The sequence below is a fragment of the Mustela erminea genome, chromosome 5 (genome assembly GCF_009829155.1).
Source record: "Mustela erminea isolate mMusErm1 chromosome 5, mMusErm1.Pri, whole genome shotgun sequence".
NCBI classification, from domain to species: Eukaryota; Metazoa; Chordata; class Mammalia; order Carnivora; family Mustelidae; genus Mustela; species Mustela erminea.
The window spans coordinates 133,591,404-133,604,350 of record NC_045618.1 but is presented as its reverse complement, the minus strand read 5'-3'; the positions used below and the strand labels follow the sequence as shown (position 1 = coordinate 133,604,350).

Sequence of the window (12,947 nt, the reverse complement as noted above, 5' to 3'; positions counted from 1 at the left end):
TTGGGCAGCTATTTATTGTTGTACATTCTACTGACCAATAAGACAACAGAGTAGAAGTGCCAAAAGACTCGACATCTAAGTATCTTGTGACTTTCAGTACCAATATGGTTATCAGCATTTCCACAAAGAGTATTACGTATCCGTGATTTTCAAACTATGCTTTAAGTAGCCCTAGGATTTCCACAGAGGAGGACCACTGGCTGGAGAAAAAGAGAAGGAAGTTAGAAGGTTAGACACCCATACAAGGGACTTCAGGTCCCTGTCACAGCTTCATACAAACTCCATTTTATCTGATTCATATATTGGGATTCCATATTTTTTTTAAAGATTTTATTTATTTAACACAGAGAGAGAAATCACAAGTAGGCGGAGAGGCAGGCAGAGAGAGAGGGGTAAGCAGGCTCCCCACCGAGCAGAGAGCCTGATGTGGGGCTCCATGCCAGGACCCTGAGATCATGACCTGAGCCGAAGGCAGAGGCTTAACCCACTGAGCCACCCAGGCGCCCCAGGATTCCATATATGTTTAAGGGTTTGGTGGCCAAAAATTTTTTGAAAATGAGTGATATAATCACAATAATTCTAAAATGAACTTGATAAAATGAAAATACTAATGATAATATCTTGCTTGCTACTTCTTAATGGGTAATTACCAATGGCCTGTAAATAATCTAGTAATTAAGGTAAGAATTAACACATCAAGGGAGAGACCAAACATTCTGTTTTCAAGTAATCTATATATATATACAATGATTTTGCTCACAAAGACAAAAGAGGTAACAACCAAAAAAAAAAAAAAAAAAAAAGTTAATTCAAAGTGACATTTACTTCAGACCCTCAATAAAGTTAAACTTCAATCCCAAATAAATAAAAGAAAGAAAGAAAGAAAGAAAGAAAAGAAAATCACAGCCCTTGAGAAAGTCCTGGTTGAACACAGGTAAAGGATATATTTTTGCCAGTTTAAAAACTAAGAACAAAAAATCTTACTTTGTCCTACAAAAAAAGAAGGAAAAAAAAAAGAAATGAAATCCCCATTCTGCTAGCTAGATAGGCAAATTCAAAAAAATCTTTCCACAGTTATACTACTTAACTGCTCTGCAAAATTTAAAGATTTTTTTTTTTTTTACAGAGAGAGAGAGATTAAGATCACAAGTAGGCAGAGAGGCAGAAAGACGGGGAGGTGGAAACAGGTTTCCTGCTGAGCAGAAAGCCCGATGCAGGGCTTGATCCCAGGACCCTGAGATCATGACCTGAGCCGAAGGCAGAGGCTTAACCCACTGAGCCACCCAGGCGCCCCCTGGTCTGTAAGTTTTAACACCATGACTCCAGCTCGCCTCTGTACACTTCTTTCCTCCTTGCCTCTCCTTACCCCAATATCTCTATGCCTCTGGTTTATCTTCTTCATCTCTGTTGCTACTGATACCTCTGAGGGCTTACTCTACTCTTTCCCACCCACTGAGTGTATTTCCCAAATACCAGTCCTCCATCTGTACTTTCCTGTTTACACATCACCCTTGGTGAAATAATCAATTCAAACTATTACTACAATGTGATGATTTCCCAATAATATTTCTAAATCTTGCTCTTGTATTTAAATTTCTCTATCTGGGTGCATTGGTGTTGCCTCAAATACATCAACTTAAAGTTAAATCATCACCTCTTCTCTCCCCTTAAGTCCTTAAGTCCTCCCTTTTTGACCCAAGTTCTTTGGGTCAGTAAAAACAGAACTTACTATGTCCTGAGCCCTATTGCAGATCCTAGAGGATACAGAAATTAATAAGACAACTTGCCTTTAGGTGGCTCTCTCCCCTCATAAAAGCTAATTTCTGCACAATATGGTAAATGTAATAGCAGCATTATATATAGTATGTTCTCGAAGCACAATCTAGGTTCAGAAAACATTTCCTATAGGAGATATCGACCAACTTAACTTTTTAAAAGACAAATGAAAATTAGCCACGTACAGTAAGAAGGAAAAGATATTTCAGGTGGAGGCGACAGTATCAACAAATGCATAGATGCAGTAAATCAAAGGTCAGACAGCAATGCAGAAAGAGTGCAAACAAGATCAGGTGCCAATTTTATCCTACAGACAACCAGAAGCCACTAAAAGGTTTTTACATACATCAGTGTCAGAGTTGCAATATAGTTACATTACTTTGGTGGCAATACGGAAAACAAATCTGAGGACAAAAGACTAGAGATGAGTTAGAAGACATTTTAAATAATCTAGGCAAGTTATGATGAAAGCTTGAACTAGGGCAGTGGTAACAGTGTAGGTAGAAAAAAGGCGACTAAAAAAAGGGGGGGGGACTAAAGAAAAGCTTAAAACTAAGAGTAGCAGAGAGAACTAAGTCAATATGATATAACTGTGCCCCAGGAAACTGTTTTTGCCCAGGATGGTAAGACTAAACCAGTAATTAGCTTTACTGTTTGCCTCGAGAAATTCTTACAAATAAGCTTATCTGAGCAAACAGTGTTTGTATCAGGGCAAAGAGCTCTCCTGACAGGGTAACAAATTACTTCTATAGCCTTTTTTTATTATGTCCACTAATTCCAAATACCATGTCACATACTTTGCCCACCCCAACCAGTTCCCCATCTTGAAGGAAGTGCCTTAAACCTTAAGAATCCCAATCTCGGAACCATAGAAATACCCTTTCCTAACTTCCCCTAACTACCAAGAACTCTGTCAAAGTTGTGCTTTCCCTTGTTGAAGTAAGTTTAATAACCTCAGCTTTGCTGAATCAACAGGATTCCCTTTGTGGGAAAAGTCAACAGCAGGAATTGGTGACTGACTATAGAAGGTGGGGAAGAGAAAGAAATCCAAATGTGACTCCTAAGTTTTAGGCCTCAGTGAACTGAACTGTTGAATTTGAGGGGCTTGTTAATAGGGCTTTGAAATAGAGATGTGTGTAAGCCTTGAAGCTCAGGGGAGAGGTCAGAGCAACCATATGCAATCATTGTAGGTGAAAACGTTTCCTGTGATGATCTCTTTATTTTCCTCTTCTTTCCTAATAGGAGTTAGGATGCAGTAATTAGAATTAAACCCAGAATACTCAAAAATGATAAACAGAGGTGCACACACCACCTAACTGGCTGGTATGTACTAATACAGCCATACATTCTAGATAGTAAACAGTCACTATGCTGAGCTCCTCTCCCAGGATCCACCGCGGGATCTTCCACAACTCAAGAACTAATAGGTTAACACCTGGTTTAACAGAGTACTAAGGCCACTGAAGGTTATGATTGGTCAGCAACAGTGCAAGTCAAGATTCCAAAAGACCCATCTCTCTCAGGCACAGTTGCTGGCTCCCTTTAGGGTCCCCAGAGGGTTGCCCTAGTGGAGGAAAATGCAGTAGCCCTCCATTCTGTCCACCAAGTTGGCTCCCATCTCTGCATGTTCCTCCATGAGATCAGGAACATACCTGTTAGAGGAGACAGCACCTTTAGCAGTGACACTAGCTCCCCAGTAGTCAAACAGACCAACCAGTTCTTCATTAAGAATGAATAAAACAGGAGCGCCTGGGCGGCTCAGTGGGTTAAAGCCTCTGCTTTCGGCTCAGGTCATGATACCAGGGTCCTGGGATCAAGCCTCACATCGGGCTCTCTGCTGGGCAGGGAGCCTGCTTCCCTTCCTCTCTCTCTGCCTGCGTCTCTGACTACTTATGATCTCTGTCTGTTAAATAAATAAATAAATAAATAAATAAATCTAAAAAAAAAAAAAAAAAGAATGAATAAAACAGCAAGATCCAATCATATGCTGCCTATAATTAACCCACTTTAAACATAAAGACACAAACAGGCTGAAAGTAAAAGGACAGAAGACAGTACACCACATTAATACCAGTCAAAATAAAGCTGGAATGGCTATATATTCCCTTCTCAATAATCAATAGAAATATCAGCAGAATAAGCAAAAATCAGCAACAATGTAAACAGCAAAACTTGAACAAGAGCATCAGTCAACATGACCTGACTGACACTTACAGAATTCTTCTCTTCAATGGTAACAGAAATATACATTCTTTTCAAGTGCATATGGAATGTTTACAAACATAGACCACATTCTGGGCCATAAAACAAGCTGCAAATTCAAAAGGGTTCAAATCATACAAAGTATGATCTCTGACCACAAAAGAATTAAATCACCAAATATTTGGAAACTACACTTCAAAATAGCCCATGGGTAAAAGTACAAATCAAAAGGGAATTCAGAAAGTATTTTGAACTAAATGAAAACACAACATATAAAAATTTACAGGATGCCACAAAAGCACTACCTAGAAATTTACGACACTAAACCAGTGGTTCTCAATCAGGGACAATCATTGCCCGTAAGGACACGTTTGGCAATATCTCATATTATTATTGGTTGCTGCCAGGGGGTGCTATTGGCATTTAGTGGGTATTGACCAGGGATACTCCTACATGTCCTATAATGTACAGGACAGCCCTCTCAACAAAACATTATTCAGCTTAAAATGTCAATAGTGCCACTACTGTGAAACTCTGCACTAAATGTCCGTATTTCTTAAAAAAAAAGATCTTACTTAAATCCATGTTCTCAGCTTCCACCTATAGAAACTAAAGGGGCAAAGAAATGCAAAGTAAGCAGAAAAAAAGGAACTAGTAGAGATCAGAAGAGAAAGCAGTCAAGTAGGAAAACAAAGACCAAGAAAAAGAAACCAAAAGCTGATTCTTTCTGAAGATTAATAAAACTGATAAACCTGTAGCCGCACTAATGGGGGAAAGACACAAATGAGTGATATCAAGAATGAAAGATGTATCACCACTATAGATTCCAGAGATATTTAAAAGGATAATAAAGGAATATTATGAACAAGTTTATGCTAATAAACTCATGGACAGCATGGAAAAATGCTTTCCAAGACCCAAACTACTATAGCTTACTCAAGAAGAAACAGATAACCTAAACACCTACACCTAACCTATTAATGAAATTGAATTTATAGTTAAAAATCTTTCCACAAAGACAACTCCTAGACTAAATGCATTCATTGCTGAATTCTCCTAAACATCTAAGAAATACCAATTCTAAACAAACTCTTCCCAAAAAGTTGAAGAAGGAATATTTTTAAATTCCTCTATCAGGCTAACATTACTCTGATACCCAAACCAAACAAAAACATTATTTTAAAAGTAAGCTAGAGACAAGTATCTTTCACGAGTATACATGCAACAATTCTAAACAAAAATTTAGCAAATCAAACCAAACATTAAAAGGATAATACATCAAGACCACATGGAGTTTTTCTAAGAAATGCCATTAGCTAATATTAAAAAAGCCATGTAACTGACCTTATTAGCAAAATTTAAATGTCCCTATCAATATTTAACTTTACAGCTATATCTTTCCTTCTTTGAATTCAAAGATTATATACTGAACTGAGATTTTTTTAAAGAGTTAAAGTCAACTAAGTTTAAGCGTATTTTTTCCTACATAATATATATATGTGTGTGCATGTGTGCACGTGTGTGTATATATATATTTCTTTTTCCCCAGAGAGTTAAGATCTAGCCCTGATGCTTTTTGTACGAATTCCAGTCTTATACTTTCAACTCCAACTCAAGATGTCTCTAAATCAAATTTAACTTCCTTTCAAACAAGCTCTTCCTCTTCCTTATTTTCCTACTTCTACATAGCATTTTTACATCCCTCAAAGCTTTAAAATGACGACAAACTCTAGGTTCATCTCTGACACTTTTCTGTAAGTCTTCTATACCCAGTCCATCTATTGATGCTACTGGATGATAGTAACAGTATCTCAGTATCTCTAGCATTCAGTCATCCCTTTCTATTCCTAAGAGCCCTGTTAAATAAACAAACAGACAAACATCACTTCATCCATGAACTTCTGCAACAACCCCTGGACTGTAAGCTCTTTTTCCTCTAATCTTCCTACACAGTTGTGCCAGATCAGTGTTCTTGTAACTCATCCTTGATCCTGTTCAAAACCTGTTGAAGATTCCACAATTCAATTTGTGACTCTGGCATTCAGGAGCCTCTACAATCTGAACCCAACCTTCTTCTGGCCTCATTTCCCACCTCCCTATAAAATCCTACGAAAATCAAGCCTTTCAAATAAGATGTGGCCTTTTCATTTCTCTTTGTTTCTTCACACTGTATTTTCTAATTTTAATATTTTACTTTGGTCTTCTTTCAACTAAAATTCTACACCATCGTATGATAATGAAACTTGCTTTTGGGGATGCCTGTGTGGCTCAGTCATTAAGCATCTGCCTTTGGCTCAGGTCATGGTCCCAGGGTCCTGGGATCAAGCCCCACATCGGGCTCCCTGCTCAGCAAGAAGCCCGCTTCTCCTTCTCCCACTCCCCCTGCATGTGTTCCCTCTCTTGCTGTGTCTCTCTCTTGATGGTCTAGATCTAAGAAACTGCTGGAGAAAATGCTGACTAAATTAAAAAATGTGTGCTATCTATAACCATCACATTATGAATAGCACCAAAAAAATTGAGAACATACTCTTCTAGTACTAGAAAACTATTATCCAATTCCGTAAAGAAGTTTCTCACCCGACTGACACATCAGTGAAATGCTGATGCACATCTTCATTGTTTCACTTCCCCTTACTCATTACCATAAGCAGAAATATCAACCATCATACCTACACTCAGAGAACTAGTAGTGGAACACTTAGTAGCACACCACTGACTTGTATGTGAGAAAATGCTAAATGTTATGCAGAAAAAGATGAACAGGGTTAAGAGGGGAATTAGAAGTGCTGGAGGCAGGGATAAAGTTTTAAGTTAAGAAAGTAATATATGGGGCACCAGGGTGGCTCAGCTGGTTAAGCACTGCCTTCGACTCAGATCGTGATCCTGGAGTTCTAGGATCAAGTCCCGCATTGGGCTCCCAACTCCATGGGGAGTCTGCTTCTCCCTCTGACCTCCCCCTCATGCTCTCTCTCACTGTGTGTGTCTCTCTCTCAAATAAATAAATAAAATCTTTAAAAAAAAAATATATATATATATATGAGCAAAGAATTGAAGGAGGTAAAAAAGGGAGCACACAAGTAGGATGAGAATTCCAGAAAAAGAAAATCAGTGCAATTTCTTGAGGGGGTAGCTTGCCTAGAGTATCTGACAAACAGAAAGTTAGTGAGTGTGTTCAGTGCAAAATGAAACAACAGACTAGGAGAGATAAGACCAGATGGGCATAGGGCAAAGTCATACAGGGTCTTCCAGGCTAAACACTTTGATTTTTTCTTCTGAGACAAACAGGAAGCCATTGAAAGGTTCTCAATACAACTTGTGCTTTGTGTTTGGCTGCTACAAGGCAGGGGGTTGTGAGGAGTAGGGAAGGAAAAAATGAAATAAGATGGGATCAGGAGGGAGACAAACCATAAAAGACCCTTAATCTCACAAAATAAACTACGGGTTGCTGGGGGCGGGGGCTATGGACAGGGTGGCTGGATGATGGACATTGGGGCGGGTATGTGCTATGGCGAGTGCTGTGAAATGCGTAAGACTGATGATTCACAGACCTACCTGTACCCCTGGGGGCAAATAATACATTATATGTTAATAAAAATAATTTTTTAAAAAGAATGGACTAAAGATTTTCTTTTTAATTTTGTGGTTGACCCATTCATTGTTTATAGCATGTTATTTAGACTTCCCTTATTTGTGTTCTTGCCAGAGTTTTTTTTTCTGGTCATTGATTTCTAGTTTCATACCATTCTGGTCAGAAAAGACGCATGAGGGGCGCCTGGGTGGCTCAGTGGGTTAAGCCGCTGCCTTCGGCTCAGGTCATGATCTCAGGGTCCTGGGATTGAGTACCGCATCGGGCTCTCTGCTCAGCAGGGAGCCTGCTTCTCTCTCTCTCTCTCTCTCTGCCTGCCTCTCCGACTACTTGTGATTTCTCTCTGTCAAATAAATAAATAAAATCTTTAAAAAAAAAAAAAAAAGAAAAGACGCGTGATAGGATTTCAGTTTTTGTTAATCTGTTGAAATTTGTTTGGGGGCCTAACATGATCTGCTCTAGAGAATGTTCCAGGTGCACTTGAAAAGAATGTGTATTCCACTGCTTTTGCATGGTATGTTGTGAATATATCTGTTAGATCCGTCTAGTCCAATGTGTTGTTAAAGTCACAGGGCACATGGCTGGCTCAGTCAGTAGAGTGTGTCTCTCGATCTCAGAGTTTTAGGTTCAAGCCTCACTCACACTGGGTGTAGAAATTACTTTAAAAAAATAATAAAGTCTAAAAAATAAAAAGAACAAAAACTCCCAAAAAACAAAGCTACTGTTTCTTATTGATTTTCTATCTGGATGATCTATTCATAGATTTAAGCGGGGTGTAAAATTCCCCTATTATTGTCTTACTGTCAATTTCCTTCTGTGTATCTGTTAATAGCTGCTTTTTGTATTTAGGTGCTCCCAAGTGAGTGTACAAATGTTTACAATTGTTACATCCTTTCCCTGGACTGTTCCCTTTCTGATGACACAGTATCCTTCTTTGTATATTGTTACATTCTCTGTTTTAAATTATATTTTGCTTATGTAAGTATTGCAACCAGGCTTTCTTTGCACTTCTATTTGCCTTGTAAATGTTTTGTCACTCTTTCACTTTCAATCTGCATGTCTTTAAATCTCAAGTGAGTCTTGCAGGTAAACTGGTACAGCCACTGTGGAAAGAGTATGGAGTTTCCTTAAGACGTTTAAAATAGAAGTACCATATGATCTAATAATGCCACTGCTAAGTATTTACCCAAAGAAAATGAAAACACTAATTCAAAAAAGATACGTGCACCCTTATGCTCATTGCAGCATTATTTACAATAGCCAAGACAGGGAAGCAACCCAAGTGTCCATGAAGAGATGAATGGATAAAGATGTGGTATATTCTACAATGGAATACTACTCAGTCATTAAAAAAAGAATGAAATCTTACCATTTGCAACAACATGGACCCTACAGGACATAAAGCTAAATGAAGTAAGTCAATCAGAAACACAAATACCGTATGATCTCACTCATATGTGAGATTTAAGAAACAAAACAAATGAAGAAAAAAGATGACAAACAAAAAAACCCAGACTCTGTAAAGTGTGTAAACCTGGCATTTCACAGACCTGTACCCCTGGGGCTAATAATCCATCCATATACATCCAATAAAAAAATTTTTAAAAACCCCAGACTCTTAAATACAGAGAACAAACCAGTGGCTGCCAGAGGGGAGATGGTGGGGGGATGTGTGAAACAGATAAAGGAATTAAGAATACATTTATCACGGGATAAGTCCGTTGAGACTGAACGTCTGATTCTTGGATTCAGCTCAGGTCACAGTCTCGGGGTGGTGGGACTGAGCCCTGCCTTAGACTCAGAGGTCAGTGAGGAATTTGCTTAGGATTCTCTCCCTCTCCTTTTTTTTCTCTCTCTCTCCCTCAGATAAATAAATCTTTAAAAAAAAAAAAAAAGAGCACACTTAACATAATGAGCAATGAGTACTATATGGAATTGCCAAGTCAGTATACTGTACACCTGAAACTAATCTAGCACTATATGCTGATTATACTTGAATAAAACGTGTTTTGGAACTAGACAGAGGTGGTGGCTGTACAACACTGCGAATGTGCTAAATACCACGGAATTGTTCACTTAAAAAGCAAAGAAGAAAAATGGGTTGATGAGAACAAGAATGAAAGCAGGGAGACAATTAGAGGCTACTAATACGTAATCCTGTAGATGATGGTGAACTGGATCCTGATGGTTAAGAGTAGATGTGTTTTTCAATCTTATTTCTGTAACAGCTCTAGAAAATGCACTATTCACTGATAAAATCTGTTGAAATCACATTGAGACTATTTCAATGGGAGAGAGGTGTAGGAGATTCCATCATTAATGTTAAAAAAGACAAATTTCCTAAAACAAAGTAACAGCTCAACTGTTTCAAATAGGAAATCTTATCTACAATGATCAAAAAATCAGGTGAACTGTCATACTTTTCATGGTAATTAAGCTCATGCTTGACAAATTTCTTCAACACTGTCTATGTATAGAGTATATGAAGGATTGCATGCACATACAGGTATTTGCTCTACACAGGAAAGAAAAAAGAAAAAGAAGAGATATTAAATACCAGGTATCCACTGTGTGAATGGTACCAATGTAGGAGTTTCATGTGCAAGCTTACAGATAGTTGAGATAACTGTCCCTGGGGCACCTGGGTGACTTTGTTGGTTAAGCATCCAACTCTCAATCTCACCTCAGGTCTTGATCTTAGGGTTGTGAGTTCAAGTACCACGCTGGGTGCCACTGGGCATGGAGCCCACTTTAAAAAAAAAAAAAAGGAAAAGAAATAGGAAATAACTGTCCCTAACCACGGGGAGATCGCATTAAAGGAAGAGACAAATTAATTATAGGATCAGCTCCTAAATGCTCCCTAAAGACATCACAAATAAAAAACTGCAAAAATAAAACTCCAAATAAAAGAAAGTTTTCTAAGAAAAACTTAACTGACAAAGGTTTATCTGACTTGTTATATTCAACAACAAAGGAGCTTAAAATTCCTAGAAGAATCATCTTCTACGGCCAGTGCAGTCATATAAGGCACAACATTACTACATCTTAAAACAAACAAAATTCTCTAATATAGAACAAGGAACAATAATTGTTTCACATGGTAAACCAAAAGCTGGAAATGGTCTTATTTATTGGAAAAATGTAATAAATTTAAAAGACCAAGAATTAATGAACAAAAGGTATAATTTCTAACAATGGTTTATCAACGTGGCATACATGTAGTTAGCTTTATGGTTATACAATTGGATTATTTTAATATAAAAAAGTTTTAATAAAGTTATTGAAATAAAATAATAAAATAAAAAAGCTACTGAGCAAGAGTTTTTCTATAATGGTTATTTACATTGAAATGAACTAAACAGGGGCGCCTGGGTGGCTCAGTGGTTTAAGCCGCTGCCTTCGGCTCGGGTCATGATCTCAGGGTCCTGGGATCGGGTCCTGCATCGGGCTCTCTGCTCGGCAGGGAGCCTGCTTCCCTCTCTCTCTCTCTGCCTGCCTCTCCATCTACTTGTGATTTCTCTCTGTCAAATAAATAAATAAAATCTTTAAAAAAAAAAAAAAAGAATGAACTAAACAGTAAGACTGCAAAAGCCTCACTTTTTTAAAGTATGGACTAAGGATTCTGGAAACTACATTTTATACATATATCCCAAATAAGACACTAACCTAACAAAAGAATTTCCTCTAATCTGTAAATGTTTACAAAAGATCATCCACCTGAAAATGAAAGACATGCCACAAATTAGAAGAATATTTGCCATATAAAAACAAATTATTAGTATCCTGACATTTAAAGACTTCTAAAAAATAATAAGCAAAATCAAATTATCAGTTTAAAATAGAGTATAAATGGAAAATGAGCAAAATATACTGTATTTTACATACAAAGTTACAGAAATGACCAATGAATACATGAAGAAAATGCCTAACCTCCGCAGTAATCAGGAAGATGCCAATTAAAACACCTAATGTCATCTTACCGCTTTCAGTTTAGCAAATATTAAAGAATTTTTTTTTGTAGTTATTTATTTTTTATTTTTTATAAACATGTATTTTTATCCCCAGGGGTACAGGTCTGTGAATCAGCACGCACCAAAGCACATACCCTCCCCAATGTCCATAACCCCAAAATATTAAAGAATTTAACAGTAAGATATGAGGTGACAGGCATTCATTCTTATTCCCTTAATAGGAGCATAAACTGGGGCAACCATTTTGAAAAGTAATTTGGCATTGTACAGGCAAGTTGAAGACACACATACCCTCACAACTCAGCAATTCCACTTCTAGGTATACATCCCTGAGAAACTCTTAGACATATACGCAGAAAGATGTACAACATATCTGTGTAGCACTGTTTATGGTTAGTAACAGTAAAAGAACAGCAATACTGGAATCTAATTATACACTCATGTAAGAAATACAGAATATTCACACAATGAAATACTAACCAGAAGTAAAAATGATACCTCAATAAAAAATAAATCTCAAGGGTATCTGGGTGGCTCAGTCGGTTAAGGGTCTGCCTTCAACTAGGTAATGATCCCAGGGTCCTGGGACTGAGCCTGGAGTCAGGCTCCCTGCTCAACAGGGAGTCTGCTTCTCCCCTTCTCTCTGCCTTCCTCCTGCTTGTTCTGTCTCTTTCTCTGTGTCAAATAAATAATCTTTTAAAAATCTTTTTTAAATCTTTAAAAAAATAATTAAGAGAAAAAGAAGTAAAAATTAATGATTTACAGCATGTATCATGGATGTCTCTCACAATGTTGAAGGAGGGAAGCAAACTGCTTATGTTAGGGTTCCTTTACACAGATACTAAGAACTAACACTCAGGCAATACTGCCTCTGCGAGAGGCACTGGACACTATGTACTTTGCATACAATGACTACTTTAATCCTTGTATCAGCCCTATCAGGTAAATTTTATTTTTTTAAATTTTATTTATTTATTTATTTATTTATTTATTTTAGACAGAGAGACAGACAGAAATAGAGATACAGAGAGAGAGAGATGGGAGAGGCAGAGGCAGAGGCTGAGGGACAAGCAGGCTCCCTCCTGAGCACAGAGCCCGACATGGGGTTGGATCCCACAACCCTGAGATCATGACCTGAACCAAAACCCAAGAGCTGGACACTCGACTGAGCCACCCAGGTGCCCCAGGTAAATTCTATTTTTAATCTCTATTTCATACAGAAAGAAACAGGCATGGAGAAGTAATATGCCCTAATCACATGATGGCATAACCACCTGTCATGAGACTGTGCTCTTAGATCCCTGACATTACATGGTCTCTCAAAAATATGCAGAACTAAACAACACCTAGGGATACATACATATCCCATTACCAAAACAATAAAGAAAATACAAACATAATTAGGGGCAGTG

At 37.8% G+C, this 12,947-nt stretch overlaps 1 long non-coding RNA gene across 1 annotated transcript in view; it reads right to left on the bottom strand.

The window, feature by feature from the left end:
* Window positions 1-10,280: 10,280 nt before the first annotated feature.
* The window catches only part of LOC116591788, a 63,654-nt gene continuing 60,987 nt past the window's right edge, over window positions 10,281-12,947 (bottom strand). Inside the window, exons 4-5 of the long non-coding RNA XR_004286162.1 lie at window positions 11,231-11,281; window positions 10,281-10,313 (exon numbers count right to left, since the gene is read on the bottom strand). This is a non-coding gene — a long non-coding RNA (uncharacterized LOC116591788). The remainder of the gene's footprint in view (window positions 10,314-11,230; window positions 11,282-12,947) is intronic.